The sequence below is a fragment of the Chlorocebus sabaeus genome, chromosome X (genome assembly GCF_047675955.1).
Source record: "Chlorocebus sabaeus isolate Y175 chromosome X, mChlSab1.0.hap1, whole genome shotgun sequence".
NCBI classification, from domain to species: domain Eukaryota; kingdom Metazoa; phylum Chordata; class Mammalia; order Primates; family Cercopithecidae; genus Chlorocebus; species Chlorocebus sabaeus.
Window position 1 is genome coordinate 106390290 of NC_132933.1, and position 12156 is coordinate 106402445.

General features: G+C 43.4%; 1 long non-coding RNA gene across 1 annotated transcript; it reads left to right on the plus strand.

Moving 5' to 3' along the window:
- Positions 1 to 6020: 6020 nt before the first annotated feature.
- LOC140710788 (uncharacterized) lies at positions 6021 to 11464 on the plus strand. Its single transcript, XR_012091854.1, has 3 exons — positions 6021 to 6125; positions 7381 to 7460; positions 11164 to 11464. It is a non-coding gene; the product is annotated as an uncharacterized lncRNA (long non-coding RNA).
- The last annotated feature ends 692 nt before the right edge of the window (positions 11465 to 12156 follow it).

Sequence of the window (12156 nt, forward strand, 5' to 3'; positions counted from 1 at the left end):
ACTTCTCTCACAAACAGACCTTCAGTTTCTCCAGTGGGGTGTGTATTTGGGAGAGGAGGGTCTCCCTTTCCCACTTCTGCAGTTGGGGCACTCACAGTATTTGGGGTGTCTCTCAGGTCCTGCAAAAGCAGTCTGCTTCCTTTAGAGGGTCTGTGAGTCCTCTTGGGATTGCTGGTTTGTTCTTGCAGTTGATCTGGAGCTTAAATTCACAATGCAAGCCTCCACTTGCTGCTCTGTCTGGAGCTGTGTCTAGTCCTGCCTCCTATCTGCCATGATGATCATAGCTCACATTTATTTCAATATTTAATATTAGAAATGTTTGGGTCTTTATTTTAGAAGTTTGGTGATGTTTTTTCTGATCACAAATGTGCCCTAGGAACTTAACTCTTGTTATATCAGTTAGCCTATGGTAAAATTAGTTTTGTTATATGTCATTTCAGTTAAATTTGCAGTTTCCAAGAACCCATCGATGATGTTAAGTGAAGACTTACTCTATGTCCCTTGCATGGGATACTTGAGGGGGAAGTGCAGATGCTCACAGGCACTCAGGGGGCCTGCCCTATGTCATGGGGCATGTGTGATCCGTTGAGCCTGATAGTTGCCAGATTCCCTCTCCTTCTGGTGTCTAGGCTGATATAATGTGCCCCAGCTGAAGGCAGGGCAGGTCAGGCTAGGGATTTTTCCCTCCCATAGTCCTGCTGCCCCAACCCATTGCAAATGGGAGACTTCCAAACATATTGCAGCCTCAATGCTAGGATGCACTAGGTAACTGGATGGTGGTGGGTGATAGGTTACCCTTGCCTAGTCACCTAATTAATGTGATGTGGCACTGCCAACCCAGGTTGGAAATGCTACCACCATTCCTTGTTCCAAGATACTGCAGGGCAAACATACTTAACCTGACCTTCCCTGCACTCACACCAGTTGGAGACAGAGGGTAACAGTGGTTGCTGGGAAGGGTTGGAGATGGAGGAAATGGAGAGGCCAGGCAGTACCTGGGGTGCCAGGGAGTTAGGGAGCAGCCCCTGAGAACCCATCCTGGGGAGGTCAGGGAGCCATATATGAGTCAAGGTTCCAAGCCTCTGGTGTGTGCTTCCTTATCTATTGGACTCTACTTACAAAGCACAAATATAAAAATAAAATTGTATAGAATTTCGAGACAGTGATTACAGAGCATTAAACCCCAAGTACCAGGCCCTTCTGAGGAGTATACAAGTACACCAATAAAGCTAGTCCTTCATATTTCCTAGTGCTGTGCACTGCTGTGGCCTAGAAGCAATGATATCCCAGCAGCAATAAGCATACCTTGAAACTAGATCTTGGTTTCTAAATACCATTTCCTAATTAAAAAAAAAAAAAAAAAGGCCATGCTTCTTGGAGAAATGGTGGATTCCTGGCTTGGCACAGGCAAAGTACAAGGTGAGGCTGGGACTTCTTATGCCAGGATATAGGAAAGCACCAAAAGACCAATGGGATTGTGTCAAAAGGACTCAGGAGACAGGTTAAAAGGGCTCTCTCCTTGGCCAAATTTTGGACAATTGAGCATCAAGAAGAATAATGATCATAATTGCTTATAATCACTGAACAAATTAAAACCATGAGTGTATTATGATACTCAAATAAGTGAAAACTCACTAGTGATCAATGATGACAATTATATCAACTTTTTTTTTCCTGAAATTTTGTAACTAAGGGAAAGATTTAGGCATTTACCCTTTTTAGTTAATCCCGATTTGATTCTTCTTTATAGAGGAATGTCAGGTAACAATTACAAATGAATTTATACAATATCATCATTTTCCCATTTTCCAATAAAAGAATCAATTCAGGCAAGGATCGTCAATGACTGCAAACATAATTGGTTGACAGATTGGTGGAGGCAGCATACTTATGTAGTACCAACGTACTACCCTTGAAGTTACTCTTTTTCTAATTTTTAAAATTTTTGTAGAGACAGGGTCTCACATGATACCCAGGTTGGTCTTGAACTCATGGCCTCAAGAGATCCTCCTGCCTCCATCCCCCAGAGTGCTGGGATTACAGGCATGAGCCACCACACGTGGCCTCATGTTACTTTTTAATTGCAAAGGGAAGAATTTTGCTTGGTTCTCATTACCTTAACCCAGTGATTACACTTAACGTCACTTATAGTGAGACAAACTGGTGTTATGTGCCTCCTGAGGTGATGCAATATGAACTACACAACATAACCTACGTAGTATTCTTGCCAAAAATGTTTAACCTGAATCTAATTATGCCTCTAGACGTAACATCCAGTTTACAGGTGTCTCAGCTTGCCAGGACTGCTGAAACAAAGTACCACAAACTGTGTGGAATAAACAGGAGAAATATATTGTCTCACAGTTCTAGAGGCTGGAAGTTTGAGATTAAGGTGCAGGTGGGGTTGGCTCCTTTTGAAGCCTGTGAGAGAATGAACTCTTGTAGATCTCTTCTTGGGGAATGGCTCAGTGGCTCATAGCCCTGTGAATTAAAGTGACAAAAAACAGATTATTGAGCTGGGTATGTGGAGTGGTGTGCACCTGTAATCCCAGCTACTTGGGAGGCTGGGGTGGGAGTTCAGCAGTTCAAGATCAGCTGAAACTGCCTTTGCAAAGATTATAACAGTGAGACAGTAAAAGAGATCTGACCTAACTGACTCCATTTTCCCTTTAACCTTCAGACTGCCTTTGTTCTTTCCCGGGCATAAGTCAAACTAACTTTGGGAGGAATTTTTATAGTTTAACTTTGAAACAAAGATGATAACAGTAACTCCCTGAAACAAACTCCCTCCTTGCTTGGGGACCAGATCATGTTTATAAAACTAACAACTTAGCCACAAGATTAGGAATTGTGGCCCAAGAGTCACGTAGCCAGAGACCAGAGATTCCTAACTTTCCCAGTTGCTTCTATGGATAACATCACTGTTGTAAAACCAAAGGCTGGCGTTTGAGGTATTTTTCAGACCCTGCATTCTGATGGATCAGCTGGTGCCACCCAGACTGGTAAAGTGGGTCCTCTGCTCTTGTGGCTCACACCCAGGCACTGACTCAGTGCAAGAATACAAGCTCCAACTCCCTGTGATTTCATCCATGAGCCGACCAATCAGCATTCTCCATTTCCAAGCCCTTTGCCCGCCACACTGTCTTTAAAAAAGCCTAGCCTCTGAGTTTTCAGGGAGGCTGATCTGAGCAATAATAAAACTCCAGTCTCATGTTTAGCTTAGCCAGCTCTCTGTGTATTAAACTCTTTCTCTATTGCAATTCCCTTGTCTTGATAAATCGACTGCATCTGGGCAGCAGGCAAGACGAACCAGTTGGGTGGTTACTCAGTCTAGGCAAAATAGCAAGATCCCATCTATATAAAATTTTCTTTAATAAAAAAAAGGAGGACAGATTACCATGAGAAAAAGATAGATTTGATTATATACATACACACAAAAGTTAACAAATGCAGGTGACTCAAGGAGGCAGTTAGAATTTGGGGCTTACATGCCATCCTAAACTAGACAAAAGCAAAGGGGGTTTTGGGCTTCTTGGGGAGTGGTAAGTTATGGGAAATGTATGGTGAATAAGGGTTGTCTTGCTATTTAGATAGGAGACATCTCAGGTGCTAAGAGTTTTCCTAGTACAGGAGAAGGAGACACCTTACAACTGGAAATGTATGTCCTGCTTTTAGTCAGAAGCAGGAAGGGCAGAGAGCTAATGGCCTTTAGCTCAAAGCCATCCTTTTTGAGTGACATGTTTGGGGGTGGCATATTCTGGCCCCCTTCACTTGCTTCTAGTTTCTGGTGGTTTGCTAGCAATCTTTCACATTCCTTGACACATAGAAGTGTCACTCTGATCCTTGCCTTCATGTTCACAGGACATTGCCCCCATGTGTGCATGTCTATCTCCAAATTTCCCCTTTTTATAAGGACACCAGTCATATCGGATTAGGGACCCGCCCTATTACCCTACTCCGGTATGACCTCATCTTAACCAATTATGTCTACAGTGACTATTTCCAAATAAGTTCACATTCTGAGGTACTGAGGGTTAGGGCTTCAACATCTGAATTTTGGGGGATAAACACAATTCAGCTCACCACAGGAAATCTGGCGGGGCAGAACAAGAACACCACCACACACAACTGATCAGACAAATCTAGAATGTGGCGCTTTCTACAAAGTCTCTTCAAAAACACAATGTCATTTTTAAAAAGTAGAGGGACTATTCCAAAAAGACCAAAAAAATCAAATGTATGAATTGTGATTGGATTTTGGTTTAATTCAGAAACTGCTCTAAGATATAGTACAAGTTGAGGAGATTTGAATGTGGCCTGGGTATTCTGAGAGTTAGGTGGTATTAGGCAATTACTGTTGATTTTCTTAGAGGTAATCATTGTGCAATAGTTATAAAAGAGAATTAACTTATATTAGAATGATGCAAACTGAAGTATTTGGGATTACGTGTCATGATGTCACTTTTAATTTAATTTACTTTTAAATAGATCAGCAAAGGCCGGGCGCGGTGGCTCAAGCCTGTAATCCCAGCACTTTGGGAGGCCGAGACGGGCGGATCACGAGGTCAGGAGATCGAGACCATCCTGGCTAACACGGTGAAACCCCGTCTCTACTAAAAAATACAAAAAACTAGCCGGGCGAGGTGGCGGGCGCCTGTAGTCCCAACTACTCGGGAGGCTGAGGCAGGAGAATGGCGTAAACCTGGGAGGCGGAGCTTGCAGTGAACTGAGATCCGGCCACTGCACTCCAGCCTGGGCAACAGAGCAAGACTCCGTCTCAAAAAAAAAAAAAAAAAAAAAAAGATCAGCAAAAAAAAGTATATATTCATGAAGCAAATCTGTATATATAACTGTGTATATAGATAAAACAAATATACCAGAAGGTTAACATTTGTTGAATTTCAGTGGTGGATATATGGGTTTTCATTGTGCTGTTCTTTCAACTTTTCTGTATGTTTGAAGTTTTACATAATAAAAAGTTGACAGAAAATAAAGAAAAATAGTTTTTTAAGAGAAGGTTCCCCCCCATCTTTCTATTGAAAATAGAGCATTAAAAAAATCCAACTCGTTTAAAACGTACATGAAAATCCAGTTAGTGAAAAAGAAAAATTTGCTGTTAGGGTTGTAAAACAGTTGGGCTGCTTTCCAAGCAATTCCTTCCCTTTATTACTGTGAGTTGGAGGTTAGAGCACAAGGCCCTCAATCAAGAATTATTTGAAGGCCTCCGAAAGCCCTGCTGACCCCCAAGTATCTCCCCTGCTGACTTTCCATGTGGCCTGAAATTTCTGTCACCTGGGTCAATTCTTAGGGATCAAGTGTTTTCTCACTACTGGGGAGGCAGTGCCCCCTTTTAAAATGCAAATTTGGGAGGGATCCTGGACCCATTAAGTGGGAACAATTGTGTGAGGAGCCACCACCTGCCCAAAGGCCCGCAATTCTGACAGCTCCTTCCCCAACCCCTTACCACCACTGAGATTGGACAATGTGTGCTTTAGGAAACAAAATTGAACAATGCATGCTCTAAGAAACTTCTTAGGTGAAGATACCATTTCAAGAAAGCTTATTTTCCGTGAATAAAACGGGGTGCATGAGGTCATTGCTGTTTTTACTTTGTAAACTGGGTGGCCTCTGAAAGCTTCTTTAGAACACTTCAAAGGAAGGCTCCTCAACTCTTCCAGGCCCCCAACCCCTTTCCTTTGTTACTGAATTCTTACTGACCCCACAGTTTTTCACTGAATGAAGAGTTTCCAAGGGGTCTAAAAAATACCTGGGACAATTAGAGAAATGAAAACCAGGGGGTCAAGATGAATCGACCCTTGGCAGAGGATTTACATAAATAGGTCCTAACCTCTGGCTGTGAATAAAAGATAAAATGCCCCACTGGGGTCAGAACTGCAGTTCAAGGGCATTTGCAGGGCCAAGCCGGGCTTCTCTGCTATGTCAGGAATTCCAGGAATGCCACTGATTATTGTGTGTTGGCAGGGCTCAGGAGGTTGCAGCCAGGCTAACAGAAACCCAGCCCTGCCCACTGGGTGAAACTGCAAGTCGAGAGCGTGGGAAACCAGCAAGTTGAGAGAGGATCCAGAAGTAACCCCTTCTAAAATGGGAAAGATGCCTTCCGAAAGGTGACCAAATTCTTGTTTTAGATGGTGGTGAAGGGAGGCAGGTGGGAGAAGGGACATGTCCCTTTCGAAAGAGTCCCTTTGTTTCCTCTGTGGAGCACAGCTCTGTGGGAGGCATCTGCTCTTTACCCATAGACCGGATGACCTGGTACTGGTCTTCTCTAGACTGAAGGTCCTCCACCAGGTCTCCTGCTGCTGCTACCTAAGAAAGAAATCTCACGAGGGTGTTAAAAGGTAATTTCCAGAAAGAGGTAAAATCGTGACCGTTATACAGATATAAAAATGAACATGTGTTAAAGACTTTTACTTACATAACTGAGGGAACCAGGCAGATGTTATAACTGGTTTAAAAAAGAAACAGCCCCAATTTATATGGAGTAAAGGAATTTAGAGATGAATTGCAAATGGAGGCAAACTGTTTATTGCCCCCCCCGCCCCCCGCCTCCGCCCCCCCCCCCCCCCCCGCCTCCGCCCACCCTCCCACACACACAGGGGGAAGGAAGTCAATTGAACCAGATAGGACAGGATTTGCATATCTATCAGTGACCTACAACTTACAGAGTGGTGAATAGCTCCAGTAGAATCAGAATCAGATAACGCCTGAAAGCGTGTACTATAGGCAATAGTTTTCTATTGAAGTGTGAATTTATAAGGGCAAGAAATTTTGCTTTCTGAATTTTTATTTTTTTATTATTTATTTATTTATTTATTTTGAGACGGTGTTTCGCTCTGTCACCCAGGCTGGAGTTCAGTGGCGTGATCTCGGCTCACTGCAACCTCTGCCTCCTGGGTTCCAGCAATTCTCTTGCCTTGGCCTCCCAAGTAGCTGGAGTTACAGGCATGTGCCACCACGCCCGGCTAATTTTTGTATTTTTAGTAGAGACAGGGTTTTTCCATGTTGGTCAGGCTGGTCTCGAACTTCTGACTTCAGGTGATCCGCCCACCTCCCAAAGTATTGGAATTACAGGCGTCAGTCACCGTGCCCAGCCCTAAATACTTTCTTAAGGGAAGTGTCCCCTCCATTCCCCTACCTCTTACCCCCTACCCGAACATACACATACTTTTTTAACCCAAGAGAGTGAGATGAACTTGAGAATCTTTGGTCAAAGTTGCCTCCCAAACCTCCACAATATTCTACCTTACTTTATTTCCCTGTCACATCAAAATGCATACAATCATGGTTGGTTTGTTTCTTGGTGATTTGAGGATTACAAAGAGGCTGTCTTGACCTTGTCATCTTGTTCTTTCTCTCTTACAGCACTTGGCCCTAAAGAGAAAACACTAGGAGGACGAGAACTGGGAACAGAGAAGCCACTTGCTCTGCAGCTATTTGGGCCAGTAAGTTCCCTAATCTTTCTTTCTTTCTTTCTTTCTTTCTTTCTTTCTTTCTTTCTTTCTTTCTTTCTTTCTTTCTTTCTTATTATTTATTTTGAGGCGGAGTCTTGCTCTGTCGCCCAGGCTGGAGTGCAGTGGCCCGATCTCAGCTCACTGCAAGCTCCGCATCCCGGGTTCCCGCCATTCTCCTGCCTCAGCCTCCTGAATAGCTGGGACTACAGGCGCCCGCCACCACGTCCGGCTAATTTTTTGTATTTTTAGTAGAGATGGGGTTTCACTGTGTTAGCCAAGATGGTCTCGATCTCCTGACCTCATGATCCTCCCGCCTCGGCCTCCCAGAGTGCTGGGATGTTCCCTAATCTTGATGGTCATCCTGGAGCTTATTTTCCTGTGAGTCTCTAAGTGACTCACCGCATCATGTAAAACTAAGAAGAAGGATGTCCTGAATTTTCCTGCTTAGAGAGCTTGTTTTTCTTTCCTGTTGCATCAAAGGGGTCTGTTAAGCTTTCTAAAAGTACTAATCTGACCTGATATCTGAAGTAACAGATAGGAATTTGGGCTCTTTAGATGGAGCTCTTCCCCCATACCTGCATCTAATTGAAGAGGCTGAACTTCAAAACAAAATCATGTTGAAGAATTAATTCTCGTTCCCAGATTTAATTTCTTATTTTTATATTGTTGCATAAGAAATCTACTCTATAAAGCGTCTATTTTCCAATTTGGAAAATCTTGTTTTAGGTTCATTTCTTTAAAGACCAACAAACAAAAACACCAAATTCACTAGCCCAGGTCTTTATGCACCGCCATTCCCCCTCCCCGCCTCCATTTTTCAATGGAGTAGTGATTGTGGGGCCGCTGCTTGAATTTTACTCTATTCTTTATCTAATGAACAAAGGCAAGGCTGGTGATGCTGAGAATGCATGAGGGAAAAAAAAGATATCACAATGACAGCACACTCTGCAGCGTTCCATCCAAAAGCAAGTTAGTGACTCACTGTTCCGTAAAGCCCAGGGCAGATTCTTATACGGAAAAACTGCCCTCAGAAGTGCGTGTGAGACCCTAGTCTGTGTAAAGGAATTTACTCTGGGTTTTCTTCACATTGGCACTCAGGTATGCGGGTGTGGGTTCACAGACATTCCTTTCTGACTCATTACCCACTTTGCCCCTGCTCCCCGCCCCCTTAGTGCTTGAGGCACTTTTTCCAGCCTTCCCTGGGCTGGGGCAGAGATTGATGGTATCTTGGCACTCTCCAAAGAGAAGCTGTGCCCCTTTGCACTTTCCTTTTGTGGCTAATCCTTAAGACTCACTGCCAAGCTTGGTTAAATGGACATGGCACAGCTGCCACTGAGCTGAAAGCTCTTACCTACGATGGGTTGTGGTACAAGTAGACTCTTCTGTTAGTCTGCCACTCAACACGTATTTATCCACCAGACAGACAGTGAGATAGTGAAGGGGACAAGAATCTGCCACCCTAGAATATACCACTTTGGCATAAGGATTGTTTTGATTTGAAAGCAATTGGCTCTCTGCCTTCCCCTTTTCTGTCTAAAAGTAGGGCATAAATTTCTCTTTGAAAATTTACAAATTTCCCTTTGTAAAGGTGTGTCTCCCTCTCCTGTACCAGCAAGAAAACTACTCTGGAGGCAACGCTTAGCACCCAGGATGTCTCTTATCCACATAACAAACCTTACTAAACGACCCTTATTTCCTGTACATTTCCTATTCACCTTCCTATAATTTATCTCCTCCCCAGAAGCCCCAGATTGCTTTGCTTTTGTCTAGCCTAAGATGGTATATAAGCCCAAATTCTAACTGCTTCCTTGAGTCACATTTCTTTGTGAACTCCTGTGCGTATGCACATACTTAAATCTGTTTTTTTTTCTGTTAATCTGCCTTTTATCAGTTTTATTTGCAAGCTTCAGCAACTGAAGTTGAAACTGCCTTTGCAAAAATTATAACAGTGAGAAAATTGTGACAGTGAAAGAGCTCTGATCCAACCAACTCTATCTCACCTTTAACCTCCAAACTGCCCTTGATCAAGGCGTGGGCCAAGCTAACTTTGGGAGAAATTTATAGTTTAAATGATAATAGCCCTTCCCAAAACTAAACTGTCTTTGTAAAACTAATGAAAGGCCACCAGGTTGGGAGGATGATTGGGGCCTGAATTCCACTAAGATGTAGGCATAAATGATTACCAGCCATTATCCTGGAAGCCACAAGATTTGCAACTTCCACAATTACTCCTGTAAATAACATCACTATTGTAGAACCTAACATTGGCCTTTTGAGATGTCTTTTCAGATTTTTGCATTTCTGATGATCCAATGGCCCCATCCAGACTGGAGACACCAACTCACTGACTCAGCTGGTCTTGTGGCCCCCACCCAGAAGTGGACTCAGTGCATGAGGACCATTTTCCACACTCCTATGATTACATCCCCGACCAATCAGCAGGACGATTTCCTAACCCCCTGCCCACCAAACTATCTTTTAAAAAAACTGGCTGGGTGCGGTCGCTCATGCCTGTAATCCCAGCACTTTGGGAGGCCGAGGTGGGTGGATCATGAAGTCAGGAGTTCAAGACCAGCCTGGCTAAGATAGTGAAACCCCGTCTCTACTAAAAATACAAAAAAAAAAAAATTAGCCTGGCATGGTGGCAGGCGCCTGTAATCCCAGATACTTGGGAAGCTGAGGCAGAGAATTGCTTGAATCCAGAGGCAGAGGTTGCAGTGAGCCGAGATCGCTCTACTGCACTCCAGCCTGGGCAACAGAGCAAGACTTTGTCTCAAGAAACAAAACAAACAAAACAAAACAAAACAAAAAAACCTAGCCTCCACATTTTCAGAGAGGCTCATTTGAGTAATAATAAAACTCTGGTCTCCCATTTAGCTGGCTCTTCATGTATTAAACTCTTTTTCTATGGCAATAACCCTGTCTTGATAAATTAGCTTCATCTGGAAAGCAGGCAAGAAGAACCAATTGGGTGGTTATATAGGGGGCTTCTAGCATGGCCTAGTGATGCAGAGGCCATGGCAGATGAAGCCAACTTTCCCTATCTGAGTAGAGGACTCAGGGGCCCAGAGGAGTCAGAAGGGGAGATGGGAGCCACGGATGAGGAGGAACTCCTGGAAAGGTCTGAGAAAGAAGAACCCTAAGTTTAGCATCTTAGGTCCTGAAAAAATGGTTGAAGGAGAGGAAAATATGGAGAAAAAGAGTATTGTGACATGAACCTGCCCCTGTGCCCTGAGTTCCTGGGAGTTTCTTGTTAGCTTCTGTGTCCTGTTGTTCTGTATCCTCTGCAAAGGAAAGATGAAATCTGTTGCCAGATAGGCGATGGGGTTCAGGACACACTACCCCAAAAGATGGCATCTTGCCATATTGAATAAAATGGCAGAAACTGGAGGATTGGTCTTAACTTTCCCCATACTTCTCCCCTGAAGCAGATTATAAAACCTAGGGAGGACTCTCTGACTGATATGGTTTGGCTGTGTCTCCACCCAAGTCTCATCTTGAATTGTAACTCCCACAATTCCCACATGTCATGGGAGGAACACATGGTGGGAGGTGATTGAATCATGGGGGCGAGTCTTTCCTGCACTGTTCTCGTGATAGTGAATGAGTCTCATGAGATCTGATGGTTTGATAAGGGGAAGCCCGTTTTGCTTGACTCTCATTCTCTCTCTTTGCCTGCCACCATCCACGTAAGATGTGACTTGCTCCTCCTTGTTTTCCAACATGGTTGTGAGGCCTCCCCAGCCACATGGAACTGTAAGTCCATTAAACCTCTTTCTTTTGTAAATTGCCCAGTCCAGGTATGTCTTTATCAGCAGCATGAAAACCAACTAATACACTTACCTTCCCCTAAAGTAGGTTATATGACCGTCATCTGAAAGATGCCCTCCTTAGACCTACAGGGAAGGAAAAAGCATCCTTATCTCTGAAAATGGAGGAACACAGAGAAAAATTCAAACAAACAGGCCTTGTTAAGTCCCTGCCCTGTTTATTACCATGAGATAATATTCTTTGTCCTATCATATTGCTCCATGACTGTTCATTCTTCATCAAACCTAGAATAAAAACACTCAAATTTACTTGTTTCTTTGGTCTTCATTTCCTTATTTCCTTATGAAGGCTCTCATGTCACATAAAACTTATGTGAAATAAACCTGTATGGTTTTCTGATTAACCTGCTTTTTGTTATAGGCCATAAACCTAGGATAGGTAGAGAAAAGGATATTTTTCCTCCCCTACATGGATCCAGATGCAATCACCACCATTAGTAGTGCTTTGCTTGACTTTGACTGCCTAAGAAAAGTTAGTGGATTTGCAGCCACTCACCCACTCCCATCCCCATTTCTATTAAACACATGATTTAACATTGTGCTAGAAAAGCAGAGATTTGAGCTCTTCTTAGAGGCCCCTCTAGCATGTTGATTCTTCTGAGAGATAGCAAGTAAGACCCTCATGGCCATGCGTCCAAGGTTTGCTGCCCTGAGGGCCACTGCTTTTTACCTTTACATTGCTGCCTTAATGAGTCCCAGCAGTCCAGGAAAATTTCCTGGATTCAGACATTCCTATTATTCTGAAAATTTGTTTTTCCTGCCCTCCACTCACAGAACTGCTTAGACAGAGTGACTATATATCACTAACTATAAATTCATAATCAATTAAAGAAAATAACTTTTCTAATCCAAGTCCA